The sequence below is a fragment of the Lactuca serriola genome, chromosome 4 (assembly GCF_051521515.1).
Source record: "Lactuca serriola cultivar US96UC23 chromosome 4, Lser_US96UC23_V15, whole genome shotgun sequence".
Classification (NCBI taxonomy): Eukaryota; Viridiplantae; Streptophyta; class Magnoliopsida; order Asterales; family Asteraceae; genus Lactuca; species Lactuca serriola.
In genome coordinates this window covers 2,309,572-2,326,387 of record NC_136411.1, presented here as the reverse complement: position 1 = coordinate 2,326,387, position 16,816 = coordinate 2,309,572, and positions in this window count along the sequence as shown.

Sequence of the window (16,816 nt, the reverse complement as noted above, 5' to 3'; positions counted from 1 at the left end):
AGCGTTCGGTTGGTTTCGGTTTTGAAAAATTTTGAAAAACCGAACCCGAGTGTTCGGTTGGTTTCGGTTTTGAAAAATGTTGAAAAACCGAACCCGAACCTTCGGTTGGTTTCGGTTTTGGAAAATTTTGGAAAACCAAATAATTTAGACTTTCAAAAAGGAAATACTTTTGACAATAAGATAAACAACTTTGCACATGAAATTTACAACCAAGAAAACTACCTTTGGATTGATGAGCGAATGCAGATGATTCAACCGAACCCGAACGGTCGGTTTATTTCGCTTCTTACGTTTGAGATCGAGAGATAGTTTGGGGTACTGATTCTGATTCCATCATACCTAGCCCTTGTAGAATTTTGTTGAATGAGGCTTCAGGAAGAGATTTGGTAAAGACATCAGCCAGTTGATCAGTGGTTCTAACAAAGTGTACTTCAACGTTTCCATCTTCCACATGATCTTTGATGAAGTGATACCTCAGTGCTATGTGTTTGGTTTTGGAGTGTTGCACTGGGTTATGACAGATCCTAATTGCACTTTCAGAGTCGCAATATAGTGGGATCTTTTTCATATTGAGTCCATAGTCTCTGAGTTGACTCTGGATCCAAATCACTTGAGAGGTGCAGGATGTAGCTGCAATGTATTCAGCTTTTGCAGTGGACAAAGACACACACGTTTGTTTCTTTGACTGTCAGCTAACCAACTTCCCGTCAAGGAATTGGCAGCCACCAGTTGTGCTTTTTCTGTTGAGTCCACAACCTCCAAGGTCTGCATCTGAATAAGCTGGAACGAAGAAGCCTGAGTTGGAAGGATACCATAGACATAGAGAGGTGGTTCGCTTGACATAGCGTAGAATGTTCTTCACTGCAAGCATGTGAGTTTCGCGTGGATTTGCCTGAAATCGAGCACAGTAACAAACAGAAAACATTATGTCAGGCCTGCTAGCAGTGAGATACATTAGTGAGCCTATCATCTATCGATAAAGCGTAATATCAACAGCCGGTTTGTCCAGGGATGGGGTGAGCTTGGTGCCGAACGCCATTGGAACTTTGACTTTGGAATCTCCCATCATGCCAAACTTTGCTAGGAGAGTCTTCGTGTAAGCTTCCTGATTGATAAAGATGCCTTCGGGTCTCTGTCTAATATTTAAAACAAGGAAAAAGTTAATAGGACCCATTGAGCTCATTTCAAATTTAGTCTCCATCAGCTTTCTGAATTCAGCTGTTAGGCTAGGATTCGTGGAGCCAAAGATGATATCATCGACATAAATCTGAACGATCATAAGGTGGTTACCTTCCTTCTTGCGAAAGAAGGTTGGGTCAACCGAACCTTGCTTGAATTTGGACATCTTTAAAAATTTAGTCAACGTTGCATACCAAGCTCTCGGAGCTTGTTTCAGTCCATACACGGCTTTATCCAAAATATAACAATGATTAAGATACCTTTCATTTACGAAGCCAGGAGGTTGCTCCACGTATACTGTTTCTTCGAGTTCACCATTGAGGAATGCACACTTGACGTCCATTTGATAAACCTCAAAGTTTTTATGGGCAACATAGGCTAGAAATATTCTTACTGATTCCAGCCTTGCTACAGGAGCGAAAGTCTCTTCATAGTCAATCCCTTCCTCCTGACAGTATCCTTTCACTACGAGACGAGCTTTGTTCCTTATAACATTCCCTTCCTTGTCCATTTTGTTCCTAAAGACCCATTTAAGACTAACAACCGAGGCATCTGGAGGAGTTGGAATAAGACGCCAGACTTTGTTCCTCTCGAATTCGTTCAGTTCATCTTGCATAGCTTGAACCCAATCAGAGTGATCAAGAGCAGTATTAACTGTCTTTGGTTCAACTTTTGATACGAATGAGTTAAACATGCAGAATTCGACTTTAGAAAACAAGGAAGTATGTTTTGCCTTGAGTTGTGATCGAGTCAGAACCTTTTCAGATACATCACCAACAACTTGAGAGATAGGATGATCTCTGGTCCATTTGGTGAGAGGAGGATAGTTTGGATCAAAGGTTGGATCTAATTCAACGTTTATCATTTCTTCTGGTTCGGACTGGCTTTCATAGTCGTAAGACATATCAGCATGCTCCGCCTCGATAGATGAGCTTTCAGGAATGTTTTGAGCTTCAGAGGTTTCTTGAGGTGTGGAGCTTTCAGGCGTTGATGCACCTTCGGATGGTGTGGCACTTTCGGTTGGTGAAGTGCTTGGCTCCCCCTCAACTTGTGAGGTCGGCTGAGTTGACGATGGTTGATCCTCCCCCTCGACTAAAGTATTATGTGACGGAGGTTCGTCAGAACTTGATTCTCCTTCATTCATTCTTCTTGCAGCGTCTTCAACAACTTGCTTCATGTGATCTACCTTGTTGTCTGCTGCGCCTGCTTCTGATAGAGTGGCTTTCTCTGGTTCATCAAAGATCTCCATGAACTTCTCGAATAGATTAGCGATCGAGACTGTGACTTGGCCGGTTTGAGGAAAGATTTCCCTAGCTGTGTCTTCATTGACCTTTAGCTTTTTGACATAGCTATCATCAAAAGTCACATAGTAAGTCTCTTCGATTTTCCTCGAACGCTTGTTTAATACTCTGTACGACTTAGAAGTGAGAGAATATCCCAGAAATATCCCTTCGTCGGCTTTGACATCGAATTTGTTTCGGTGTTCTTTGGAATTGAAAATGAAACACCTAGAACCGAACACATGGAAAACTTCACATTGGGCTTCCTGTTGTTGAGAATCTCATAAGGAGTGAGTGAGAATCGCTTGTTGAGATATGACCTGTTCTGTGTAAAACAAGCAGCAGAAATAGCATCAATCCAAAAATAAAGAGGTAAGGAAGCGAAACTTAGCATGGTTCGGGCGACTTCACACAAAGATCGGTTTCGTCTTTCAACAATCCCGTTTTGTTGAGGAGTGTAGGGAGCTGAGAAGTTGTGACTAATTCCCTTTTCCGCCATGAATTCTTCGAATTCTCTATTTTTGAATTCCAGACCATTGTCGCTTCTGATGTTGCGAACGACCTTTTTCAGCTGTACTTCAATCTGCTTGATGAACACCTTTAGCTTAGGAGTCGCTTCAGATTTAAGCTTCAGAAAGAACACCCATGTAAAACGCGAAAAGTCATCAACAATAACAAGAATATACTTGCTACCACCGATGCTTTCGATAGATGAAGGACCACATAAATCAATATGAAGTAATTCAAGTGGTTCAACAACTAGTGTTTATTATAGATGGATGACTTTGACGACTCTGCTTCCCCATTTCACATGCAGCACACAGATGGTCTCTATCGAACTTGAGCAGTGGAAGACCTCGAACGTGTCCTCCAGTGACAAGTTTGTTGATGTCCTTAAAGTTAAGATGAGAGAGCCTTTGGTGCCACAGCCAGCTTTCGTCAGATTGCGCTTTTGATAACAAGCAGATAGCTGGGTTTCCTTTGATGGGTTTGAGGTTTAGAGGAAACATTTCACCTTTGCGTTTAGATTTGAGAATAACTCTTTTCGTCTTCTTCTCAATTATTTCAGAACCCTCATCATCGAACGAGACTTTGAGACCGGTACCTCCAACAAGCTGAGATACACTGATGAGGTTGTGTTGTAGCCCTTCCACGTATGCAACCTTCCTTATCGTGAAATCGCCGTTAGTAATCATTCCATATCCTTTTATGGTGCCGAAGGAGTTGTTTCCAAATTTGACGTTTCCACCATTTGAAAGAGACCTGTATTCCCTTAGCTCTTCCTTCCTTCCTGTCATGTGACGTGAGCAGCCACTATCAATGTACCATTCTTCGTCAAACTGCTCGTCACTGATAACCTGCAAAAATTAAGCAGATTTAGGAACCCAAAGTTTCTTGGGTCCTCGTGAGCCTTTCACAGGAATAGGAATAGTAAGAGAGATGTCAACAAGATATGTTCGTTTAATTAGAGTTGTTTCATCTTTCTTTTTGATGGTAAAAACTTTAATTTTATTAGGATTTGGTTCTTTCGGTTTTGACTCTGGTTCAGTCGGTGAAACCTTCTGTTTTCCCTTTTGTTCTGCTGATGATTGAGATTTTTGAGAGGAAACAGAATGGGATTTAGAACGAGGTGGAGAAGAGTTGGAAGAATTAGCAGAATTAGATGAGATAGAATGAGAGAGCTTAGATTGAGATGACTTCTTGGCTAGAGACTCTAGGTGACCCTTTTGCTTTTGATCATTGGTGGGACTGACACTAGAGTTTTGATCTCTTTTGATTTCAGAACCGAACCTTTGCTTTCGGTTGATGTAGTTCTCTGAACCGAACTTCTGCTTTCGGTTGGAGTCATTTTCTGAACCGAACCCTTGCTTTCGGTTGATATTTTTCTCCGAACCGAACCTTTGCTTTCGGTTGTTGTTGCTCTCTTGAGATTCAACAAGACTCTTCTCTGACTTTAAGTTCTTGTCTTGATGCAAGAAATAGGCATTCTGAGATTGCCAAAACTGTTTTCTTTCAGAGAGATTCTTCCTGTATCTCTGATTCCTTTGACGTTTTTGATTTCTCATATGCTTCGGTTGATGATGGATGTTAGCTTTCGGTTTCGGTTTTTCTTTGGCTTGTTCACTCCGAACTGATGAGGAAGTTTCACTTGAAGTTGTGACTTCTTTTGCTGGAATTCCTTTTTCTCGAGGAATGTCTTTCGTACCGCTTGTGCTTGGCACATCGAAGTTATCAGGTTTATTCAAGGGTTCTGGTACGTATCTCCCTTTGCTTTTCCATGAGGTCCTTTCAGACAAACCTACTGTTTCATCAGCATTATCGATTGGAGCTGACCAGAAGAACTCATCGCAGCCATTAACATTGTCTTCGTTTACAATAGCTGTGAGTTCAGCAGTTTGATGTTCGGTTATGCCTGTGACCTTGTATACCTGATTTGGAGTGGTTCTAACCTTTTGATATACTACGGCCTTCTCTGCAAGAATCGGGGACTTTTGTTGGGACAAACGAGCGAACTCTACTGAATTTTCTGAAATTAGATTCTTGTGGTTTTCGGGTTCGCTTTTTACAAATTCTGAGCAGTCAACCGTGTCCTCTACAGAAATTTCACTCATATTATCATCCTCATTAAGCTCAGATGCATTTTCAACATCAATTTTATTTTCTGAGCTCAAGTTGGCATTCAAAGAATCAAATTTTTGTATGGTTTCAGTTCTCAGTTTCAGTTTATCATTTTCATCCAAAAGGTTTTTAAGCATGTCCTTATGGTCCTTGGATTTAATGAAAGATTCTATTTTGTCTAGTCCATACATGTACGTTGGATTAACGTCCTCAGATGAAATAACACTCTCACAATTATACGCTTCAACATCAATTTCATCCTCCTTAAATTCAAGGAAGGGTAAAATCATGCGATGAATCTTTTGTCCTATTTCACAATCCAAATGAAGCTGAGTAATATTAGTGTAAAGACGTTTGGCAATTAAACAAAAAATGTTTTGCTGTTTCAACAACTTTAAATTGTCTCTCTGTAAATAAATGTTTTCATCTTTTGTTTTGATTAATTCCGACTCCTTAAGTTCGATCCACATGCGCCGTTCCTCACTCTTCGAAGACACCCTGCTTAATTGATCAGTTAGGTTAGAATTGGTGACCCGAGTTTGAGTTAAACTACTATCTAGATGAGAGATTCTTGAATTAACACTTTTTAGTTCTTTTTCATATGAGCTTTGTGGGACTTTAAATGAGACAAAGATGGATTGTACCTTCTTGATCAGTTCGTCGAGCTCGTCGAACTGCACGCTGAGCGGCTTAGCTGTAAAGCACATATCCTGTTGCTCCTTCGGTTCATTACTCCCACCATCAGTGTTGTATCCCCTCATCTGAGATACGTCAGACACCATTAAGCATCTTCCTCCACTGCTCTCTTCTTTCGCCACATAAGCCTTTCCATGAGTAGGCTTCCTCACTTCATCATCTTTAGAGTCGGTTGACCAGACCTCCACGCCACTGAACTCGTCATCAGCAACCGAACCCTGCACAATTACAACGTTCATAGAAGGGTTAGCGGTAGATTTCTTCTTCCTTATCTCATCAATCTTTTTCTGCAGCAAAGCTTCCTCATCCTTTTCCTCATCCTTTTCAGCCATCTTTTTAAGGACACAATCCTTTGCATAGTGGTTCTTTCCACCACAATAGTAACAGCTTACTCTAGAATCTCCTTCAGCCTTTGGTTCCTTCTTTGACTCTTCAACCTTCGGTTCATTATTAACTTTTTCAGAACTATAACTCCCCTGCCAGTTTCGGTTTTTTTGGAGGGAAATCTCTTTTTGATGAACCTCTTGGGGTTGGACACCATCATAGCATAATCCTCAGACGTGAGGTCATAATCCTCCAAGTTGAGGTCTTCGTCCTCCATTACAGCTTTACTTTTGGACAGGAGGGCTAACGAACCTAGGCTTGAAACCACATTCTTCTCCTGTAACACAATCTTCTCCTGAGATTTGAGAATGCCCACCAGTTTCGCCAAGGAATATGATTTAAATTGCTCGTGGGCTTTAAATGTGGACACGACTGCTCTCCATTTTGATCTTAGACCATTTAAGAACGTAACCTTCTGTTCAATAAGCTTCCTTTCGATGTCATGTTTGATCATCTTGCTAAGAAGATGATTGAAGCGATCGAACGTTTGGGTCACGGTTTCTTCAGTTCCTTGCCTGAATTCACCAAACTCAGACAAGAGTAATGTTTGAATGGAATGTTCTAGATATTCGTCTGTAGAGTACAGTTCACGTAATCTGTCCCATATTTCTTTTGCCGTCGTGCATGAACTTACCAGCCTGAAAGTGTCGGACTGAAGGGCGAATCTGATCAATCTTAACGCCTTGATATTGCACTGAAATTTATCTTTTTCATCTTGTGCAATATCTTTAACATCTTTCAGAAGATCATTATACTCCTTTTGAGTTTTAATAATCCTTGACGTTGCAGAATGAGAAAACGGTCCATTAATGATTGCTTCCCAGATGAGGTATCCATTATCCTTAGATCCTATAACATAATCTTCAAAGTGATGCGCCCAGACTTCATAATCATGGGTGTACAGGATGGGAATCTTTGTTGTTGATCCAATGCTGTTCGAAATATTGATGGGATTCGATTGCGACTCGTCCATAATGATCGAATAACCTGTTCAAAGATCAAACTTGTAATAAATCAAATTAGGGCAAAACAATAAATATCGAGATACGTCAATAATGAGATGACGGCTCAATAAATATCAGTAATTGCGGAATAACCCTAATCGAAACCTTTTTCACAGAAAAGAAGTGTATCAATTACACAGCCTCCCGCTCTGATACCAATTGATAAGTTAAGAAAAACTAACTTGAAGATCGATTAGATCTTAAACAGGTAAAATAAAGAGCAAACAGCAAGAACACGAAAACAGTAAACAACTGAAGAATGGATCGAACAATGTCGAATGATTATAAACAATCCTCAGAAGAGCTCGATGAAGAACTACAACTGTAGAGGATTAAAAGGTTTACAAGAACGATGAAGGAAGGTATTCTGTAAGCTATCAATCGATCTATCAAAATGTTAACCTAATATGCATGCAAGCACATTATTATATAGTAAACCCTTCATGCTCACGGTTGGATAGGCCCAAACCGGAGTGAAAAACTGGACTATAAACCGAGCCCAATGACGCAATACAAAATAATTCCTACGCTACCCAACACTTTTAATGTCGATAACAGCAATAACTCAAGAGAAGTGACCTACGACAACATTCCCCAAGATAGCCCAACTCAGCAGGCCTAGGGTGAGGAATTTTCTGATTCACTTGAGTTAGCCCAAGAAACGCCCCATAATAGCCCATCACCATCATTAGAAGAAAACCCTATCACACCCATCAGTTCAACCGGTTCGAACACGACATCATCTGAATCAACCGGAGGCGGGGCTCCAAAAAGATATCGACGACTATCAGATATCTACAGACAGGAAGATGAACTGATGTTTGCACTTGACAATGAAGAACCGGAGTCGTACAGTCAAGCTAGTAAAGAAAAGGAATGGGTAAAGGCGATGGAAGTTGAGTTGTCTACAATCGAAAGAAATAAAACATGGGAGCTATTTAGACTGCCACCTGGCCGAAGGCCCATCGGTCTCAAATGGGTATATAAGCTGAAACGAGATCCCAATGGTAATGTGTTGAAACATAAGGCCAGGTTAGTGGCCAAAGGTTACGTTCAGAAGCAAGGGATCGACTTTGAAGATGTATTCGCTCCTGTGGCTCGGTTGGAAACGGTGAGAATACTTCTGGCTTTAGCAGGGATTAATGGCTGGCACGTTCATCACCTGGACGTGAAATCAGCATTTTTATACGGCAAGTTGAAGGAAGAGGTATATGTAACACAGCCTGAGGGATTCGTGCAGAAAAACAAATCTGGATTGGTGTACAAGCTGTCTAAAGCCTTGTATGGTCTTCGTCAAGCCCCCCGGGCATGGAATGCACGCCTTGATAAACATTTGAAGCTAATTGGGTTCGTAAGATGCGCCCATGAGTATGCAGTATACATAAGGAAAACCAACAGCAACCTATTGATTGTAGGCACCTACGTTGATGACCTTATTGTTACCGGAACAAGCAAGAAGGAAATTGATTTGTTTAAGAAGGAAATGAATCAAGAGTTTGAAATGAGTGATATGGGGTTGCTGACATATTATTTGGGTATTGAAGTCTCACAAAAGGAGCATGGAATAACCTTGAAACAAACAGGTTATGCAAAAAAAACTACTAGAAAAGACCGGTATGCTGGAATGCAATCCTACAGAGACCCCAATGGAGCACAATCTCGAACTCACCAAGGATGAAAGTGGAAAACCGGTGGATGCTACTGAATACCGAAGCATAGTGGGTGGGCTAAGATATCTGTGCCACACACGACCAGACATCTCGTATGCTGTTGGAGTTGTAAGTCGGTTCCTCGAGAGACCCACCGAACAACACAATCATGCTGTGAAAAGAATACTAAGGTATATAAAAGGAACTCTCAACCTTGGTCTGGTATACACAAGAAGCAAAGGAAAAATGCAAATAGTAGCATACTCTGACAGCAATCATGCAAGAGACGTGAATGACAGGCGAAGCACAGGTGGCATGGTATTTTACTTGAACAAAAATCTGGTAACATGGAACTCTCAGAAGCAACAGTGTGTTGCACTCTCGTCATGCGAGGCGGAATTCATGGCTGCAAACTTGGCAACATGCCAAGGCATATGGGTCCGAAGACTTGTTCAAGAAATTACAGGTGAAAAGTTGGGTCCAGTAACAATACTCATTGACAACAAGTCAACACTGGAATTAGTCAAGCATCCGGTTTTCCATGGACGTAGCAAGCACATAGATACTCGGTTTCATTTCATAAGAGAATGCATTGAACGAGGAGATGTCATTGTTAAGTTTGTTGCAAGTGTGGAGCAGCAGGCAGACATTCTCACTAAGCCACTCACAAGGAACAAGTTCAAGGAGATGAGGAACATGCTTGGAATGAAGAGCATCTAGCATTCTGGATTAGGGGGAATTTGTTGGTATAATCCAGAAAGTTTGGGGACCATTTATGTTTGTTTTTCATTTATGTCTATTTCCAGTATTCACATAGGAAGCTGTCAAAGGCCATGTTGGTCATTTTCCCTTTTCTTTAGGAACTAGCAATTAAGTGGTTTAGTGGTTCCACATTTCTAGCTTATTGATAGGATAAGTAGATTGTAACATCTTTGTTTTTGAAGCAGTGAGAAAACCCAGAAAATTGCTCCATCTCGTCTTGTACTTTGATCTCTCTAATCCTCTCCATTTTCTGCTCTGTTTTAGTTGTGTGAAACAGGGCCTGCAACAATAGCACCCAGATCTGATCAGGGGAAGGTGATGTTCACTAAACATATACCGGATATGAATGTTACTTGACTATAACATGATGCACACCCTGATCCATCAAAGCATGAATACCTACAAATCGTGAATGGAGATGGAGTAGTATGCCAATTCGAATACATGAGTTCCAAGCAATAACCCTGAAGAGCCAAGGAAGTTGATAATCGATGTTCCATAGGCTGAGGCGCCAAGGCAGATGTGTCAATGGTGCATTAGAGTTGACGATGTCAAGAGTGCCAACAAGAGAGAGTAGATTAAATGCAGTTTATGCTAAGCTTTTTCCATGTAAGATGGTGGAACACTCCGTTATCAGATTAGGTCTTGAAGATATGCCAACAGATAGATCAGATGATCCATTGGTGGGATGATCGATAACCGATTGTGTGATCGTGTAGCACCCTCAAGTCCGATATGTGGAGTTTTTTTACTATAGAGAAATGAATGGGATCGCTAGGATTTGAGTGTGGAGTTGCGCTAAGTGTTGTTCAGTTGGACACGATGATCTGATCAGAGATGCTTCAAGTAGAAGGATATGACGCAAGTAGAATGAAAGCACAGGGATGTTGTGCCAAAAGGTTTCAATAAAGAATAGATGACGCAAGTAGGGTTTGATCTCCACAAAGGTATTCTCGATGAGTGATCATGCGCCAAAAAAAAAATAAAGTAGGAAGTTGCACCAAAAATTGTTTGGTCTAGTTGCGCCAAGGCTGTGATTAGGGTTTGTTCTCAAGTGTTGAGTGGATATTGATTAGGAAGTGATAACACGATTGAGATGGTGCACCTGATCTGAACATAAGAAGTACATGATTAGATGGCGCACTAGATATTGATCACAAGGGAGAGTACTCAAAGCAGGGAGGAGATACATCGATGTTTAGTAGGCCACGTTATGGTGATGCTAACGTCGGTTGTGATAAACAATCCAAATGTTAATGGCGCAAGTGGGGTTTTTTCTAGGGTAGATGGCGCAAGATGAAGAAAAGATGTGCCAAAGGATGTTGCACCAGGAGATGATCAAGAGGGTGTAGTTGTGCCAAAGAAAATTTGGACTTGATGCTCAAGAGGTGTATGGCCCAAAAACAAATTGGATCGACAAGGGAGAGTGGCATAAGAGAAAAGAAAAAAGAGTAACGGTGCAAGAGGGGGTTTTTTCTTTGCTAGCTTGATGACCACAAAAAAAGTTGAGCAAGAGAGGTTTGTGGCGCACGAAGAGAAGTGTGGCTCAAGAAGAAAAAAATTGGTTGGTGCAACTAGGGTTTGAGGTGGCGCAAGTTTTTGATGGTCCAAGAGGCAAGTTTTTGATGGTCCAAAAGGTGAACACGAAGTCACTAATTGATCACAATTAGGGTTTGCAATAAAATGACTTGTTGCTCAAGAAGGAATTTCGATATGAGGTTGTTTAGCCAAATTAGGGTTTGCAAAAAAAAAGGTTTGTGGCTCAAGAGGAATTTTGAAATATGGTTGTTGAGCCAAATTAGGGTTTGCAACAAAAATGACTTGTGGCCCAAAAAGGAATTTCGATATTTGGTTGTTGAGCCAAATCAAGGTTTGCATTAAAAAAAAAAAAACAAACTTGTGGCTCAAGAAGGAATTTCGAAATTTGGTTGTTAATCCAAATTAGGGTTTGTAAAAAAAAACTTGTGGCTCAAGAAGGAATTTTGAAATTTGGTTGTTGAGCCAAATTTGCTATTGTGCCAAGGCTGCTTGTTGCTCACAAACCGAAGTTGCTTTATGCTTATACGACAGTTGCTCACGAAGCCTTGTTACTCATGAAGCCTTGTTGCTCATGAAGCCTTGTTGCTCCAAACGAGAATGAGGGTAATAATTTGTGAGAGAGTGAAAAAGCAAGAATGAGAAGTAGAAGTGAGTTATATATAGGTGAAGGTTTCTAGGGTTTCTCAATGGGCCGAGATAGGGCTTGCATGAGCCAACTTGTGGGCTCATAAGGCTTGCATGGTAGACAAGTATAAATAGGAGAATGTCAACTTTAGTCGCGAGCGCGAGAATGATTCCTTGAGAATCAAGAAAGAAAAGGTGGTGTATGCATGGATGTTATCTTTGAGACGTGCATGACACCTAAGGAATGACCTACTTGAAATGTGCATGACATACTTGACATGTGCATGGCCTACCTAAAACCTACATGGCTCATTAAAAATGTGTATGGCCTATTCAAAGCATGCATGGCACATTTATTATGCTCTATGTGGACTTAATGAGCCACATGGGCATGATGCATCAAGTGGCTGAAGATGCTTCAAGTTGTTGATCATGTGTCAATGTTCTTGATCATGCTCCAATGTTGTTGAACACGTTCCAATGTTCTTGAGCATGCTCTAATGCTCTTGAACATGCTTCAATGTTCTTGAACATGCTCCAAGTGACTGAAGAAGCTCCAAGCTGATCCAAGTGATCAAGATCCTTCAAGTTAGTGAAATTGCTCCAAAATACTTCCATTTGATCGAGATGATGAAGATGGTACAAGATGCCTCAAGATGATCAAGTTGATGAAGATGGTCCAAGATGCCTCAAGATGATCAAGATGGTCCAAGATGCCTCAAGATGATCAAGTTGATGATGATGGTCCAACATGCCTCAAGATGATCAAGTTGATGAAGATGGTCCAACATGCCTTAAGATGATCAAGATGAATGAAGATGCTTCATTCATTCGTCTAGTTGGTCCAAAGAAGAGGAGATGGTCCAAGACGGTCCAAGAGCATGCAGTTGCTCCAGGTTGATTGAAGATGGTCCAAGTGACCAAGATCATCTAGTTGCTCCAAAGTACTTGTAGTTGGTTCAGGTTGAATGCTGTGACAACCTGAAACTTCTACCTGGTACATCTAGTCAGTTAATCTAAGTTAAACTCATTTCTTTTAACTCCTAACACTAATTAACGGTTCATTTAAGCTTTCTAAACTTGCGTACAACGAAAGTTGAGATTAGGAACGAGTCAGCAAGTCATATAGTGATGAAATCGGGCCATACACCCCTTTTGGAGGAGTGTGCGGCCGCACACATGGGTGTACGGCCGTACACACCCCTCATGGCCACACACCCATATATAAAGGGTAGACCCCTTTCCTTTCATCCCTTTAACACCTTGGCAGCACACCATTTCTCTCAAGCTTCTTCAACCACAAAACCTCCCAAGGCTTCAAAAACGTGAGTAATCCATCCCTTAGCTTGTTGTGCTTGAACAACCACTTAATCTAATCCTTGAATCATTGAATCCCGTCATGTTCATCGTCTCTTTGAAGGAGTGCGGCCGCACACCCACATAAGGTGGCCTCACACTCCTAAAAGACCCTCCAAAGTGAGAGTTGGACTTCCATATTCGAGTTGGACATGAACCTAGCTTTGCTACACCTTAGAATTAGCATTTTTGGACATCATCATGTAGGGTGTACGACCGCTGATATTTGCATATTTAGCCTCATAATAAGTATAGATTTTTATCGTTTATTAGATAATTTATTGCATATCATGGACAAAAGGTACTTAAAAGTGTTTGAATTGTATTTTCAGTCCAAAAGTGAAGCTCGGAAGCAAAAGGAAGCAGGAGAAGCGATTAGGAGCTTGGGAATTGAACAAAGAAGAAAACCACCAAAAACATCACCTACTCGGCGAGTAGGGACGACTACTCGGCGAGTCCGATCGAAGATTCGAGAAGATAAAGACTCCGAGACTTATCGTATATGGGAATTAAGAGATGGACTCGGCGAGTCGGCAATGGACTCGACGAGTCGGTTTGCATCTATAAAGATAACTTCTCAGATCGACATTCGACATTCTGGAACCCTTCTGGAGAGAATAGCTGCGATTGAAGAGCCAGAAGAACCCTAGAGAACGAAGATACAACCTAGAATCCAATTCTGAAGGAGATTTGAGTTTTTGGCGTCGTTGCTGGGGAACGGTTCTAAATTAGCATTAAATTCTATTTTTATCGATCCTTTGTGTAAGAATTCTCTTACACAGAGTTAATTCTTAGGTAATCTAGTAATTAGGATAAGTTTTAATAAAAATCCGTTTTAATAAGCAATTAAAAAGTTTTTCTGTTTTTGCCTTGTACTCGCCGAGTGCACTCGTGACAACTCAGCGAGTCCATCGCTGTTCACAGTTTTAATTTTTATTTTATTTTTGTTCTTTTTATGCATTTTTTTGTTTTGTTTACAGTTGTTTCATGACCCGAAGATCTGATACACCTGTGGTCCCTCCTCTCGAAGACCCGGAATCCGCACTAAGGAGGAGCAAAGGAAAAGCCGTTGGAGAATCCGCTTCTCCAAAGAATTCGTTACTAAAGAACCTCAAGTCTGTTTTCAACAAGAAGAAGAGCAGCAAATCAGGAGCATCTAGCGCCTCATTGACAATCGAAGACCCAATTAAAGAAGACACCGAGTACGAGACCGAGGAAGAAGAAGAACCTACATACGAGCACGAATCCGACTTTGAAGACGATTTAGCTATCATTATGGCTAATATTGATGAAGTCCCCATGGGGGAATGGAAGAAGAAGATGCACGATGACACTGGCCCGGGACTTGTTCAGCCCGCAATTCCCGCTACCGCTACTTTCGAACTAAAGGGTCACATCCTCGCTCAACTCAAGGAGATTCCTTTCTATGGATAAGACCACGAAGATTCCTACATGCACTTGGATGAAGTAAATGATGTGGCTGACTACTTTAACGTACCAAATGTGTCACGCGAGACTCAGCTACTTCGCATGCTTCCAGTCACATTCAAAGGTGCTGCAAAGGATTGACTCAAGTCACTTCCTCCCGGGTCGGTCACCACATGGGCTAAGATGAAAGAGGAGTTTATAGACCACTTTTGACCGCCTTCCAAAATAGCCAAGAAAAAGAAAGCCATTGCCAACTTCGAGCAACAACCCGGAGAGTCCCTTTATGAGGCGTGGGAAAGGTACAAAGGTCTTCTTAGAAATTGCCCACACCATGACCTTAATAGCCAACAAGAGGTCTCCATTTTCTATGATGGAGTCAATGTCACCACAAGGCAATTGCTCGACTCGCAAGGCCCACTCACAAAGAAGGCACCCCCAGTAATCAAGGAATTAATTGAAGAATTCTCTAAGCATTATAGAGAATACCACAACCCAAGAAATGAAGTAAGTCGGGGGGTAGTGAACTCGGCCAATGATGGCATGGCGGCGGTGATAGCTAAGCTCGAGAGTTTAGATAGAAGGATGAAAAAAATGGATCAAACAATCCTTGCTATTCGAGTTGGATGCGAGAATTGTAGAGGGCCTCATCTCACAAAGGATTGTGACTTGGATGAAAATGGAAACAAGAAAACTCAAGTGTTCTACTCAAGCGGCGATCTATGACGAGAATTGGCAAAAACCCAAGAAGGAATGGCTCCCGTATGAAGAATATAAAAAGGCTAAGGAGGAGAAATACAAGAAGGAGGAGAGGGGTTTTTGTCAAAAGGAAGAACTGGTTATGGAAAAGAAATCCAATTTAGAAGAAATGTTCACTAGGTTTATAGCCGTGTCCGAAAAAAGACACAATGATCATGATTGTGCAATACAAGAGACCAAAAATTTTCTAAGGCATTAGCAAGCATCTATTCTCAACATTGAGAAACAGCTAGGAAAACTTGCACATCAAGTGAACGAGAGAAGACCAGGCCAACTTCCAAGTAAAACCGAGAATAATCCGAGAATGGAGAATGTGAATGTTGTGACTTCCAGCTATGAAGAAGTTTTCACACCTGCACAGAAGATCTCCAAGGAGCATACAGAAAAGACAGAAGAGTCGGATCCAGCTAAACCCAACCAGAATCGCCGAGTCCCTCAAATGGACTCGACGAGTCCATGCCCTGATGACAATTCTGGTATTTACTTAAGGCCTTACAACCCTCCTTTTCCATTCCCAATCAGAGCCATACCTGAGTAAAAAGTCAGAGCATATAGAGCTTTCATGGAGCATGTTAGAGCCCTTCAAGTCAACATTCCATTTGTGGAAACAATGCTTCAAACACCCAAGTATTTTAACTTGCTAAAGGGTCTCTTTGCTGCTAGAAAAGATTTAGATGAAGTCGCAGAGATAGTATTGAGTGAGCTACCAGAAAAGAAGGGCGATCTGGGAAGCATCATAATTCCTTGTCAATTTGGAAATGTACTTGCCACTCAAGCGTTGACCGATTCGGGTGCACGTATTAATTTAATGCCTTTTTCTTTCTTCAAGAAGCTGAATTTACCGGAGCCAAGGCTTGTGAATATGAAGATCCATTTGGTGGATAAGAAGATTATTCGTCCAAGAGGTATTTGTGAAGATCTCCTCATTAAGGTCGATAAATTCATATTCCCTGTGGACTTTGTGGTACTTGATATGGAAGAAGACCCCGAAATTCCAATTATTTTGGGAAAATCATTTTTGAATACCGCATGCACATTGATAGATGTATGCGAGTCCACACTCACATTGAGGGTAGGAGATGAGTCAGCAGTTTTTAAAGCTCTACCAGAGATTAAGCAAGAAGAAGGAAGAGAAGAAGAAGTCGCATTCATTAATTTGGATGATGAGATTTTACAAAAAGAACTTGCACTCTTGCAAGAAGAAGATCCAAGTAATTTCTTGCTATCTTCTGGAGGAATTGATGATGTTGAAAAAGACTTGAAAGAAATAGAGAAGCTGCTGAAGGAAACTGAATCAGAAACCACAGTGGGATGTGAGGAATACGACCCGACTCGCCGAGTCGCTTTCATGGACTTGACGAGTCCATTCAAAAATTTCAGCAACCTGGACGATTTGGATCTGCTTGTTACCAGCTCCCTGCATGTTCTGGACATGAAGATTTTCCCTAATTCTTTAAAAGATCAAGCAGCGGAAGAAGGATTGGATGGTGATTTTCAACACGTTCAAGTAGCATGCCTTGACACAATAATGCAAGATGAT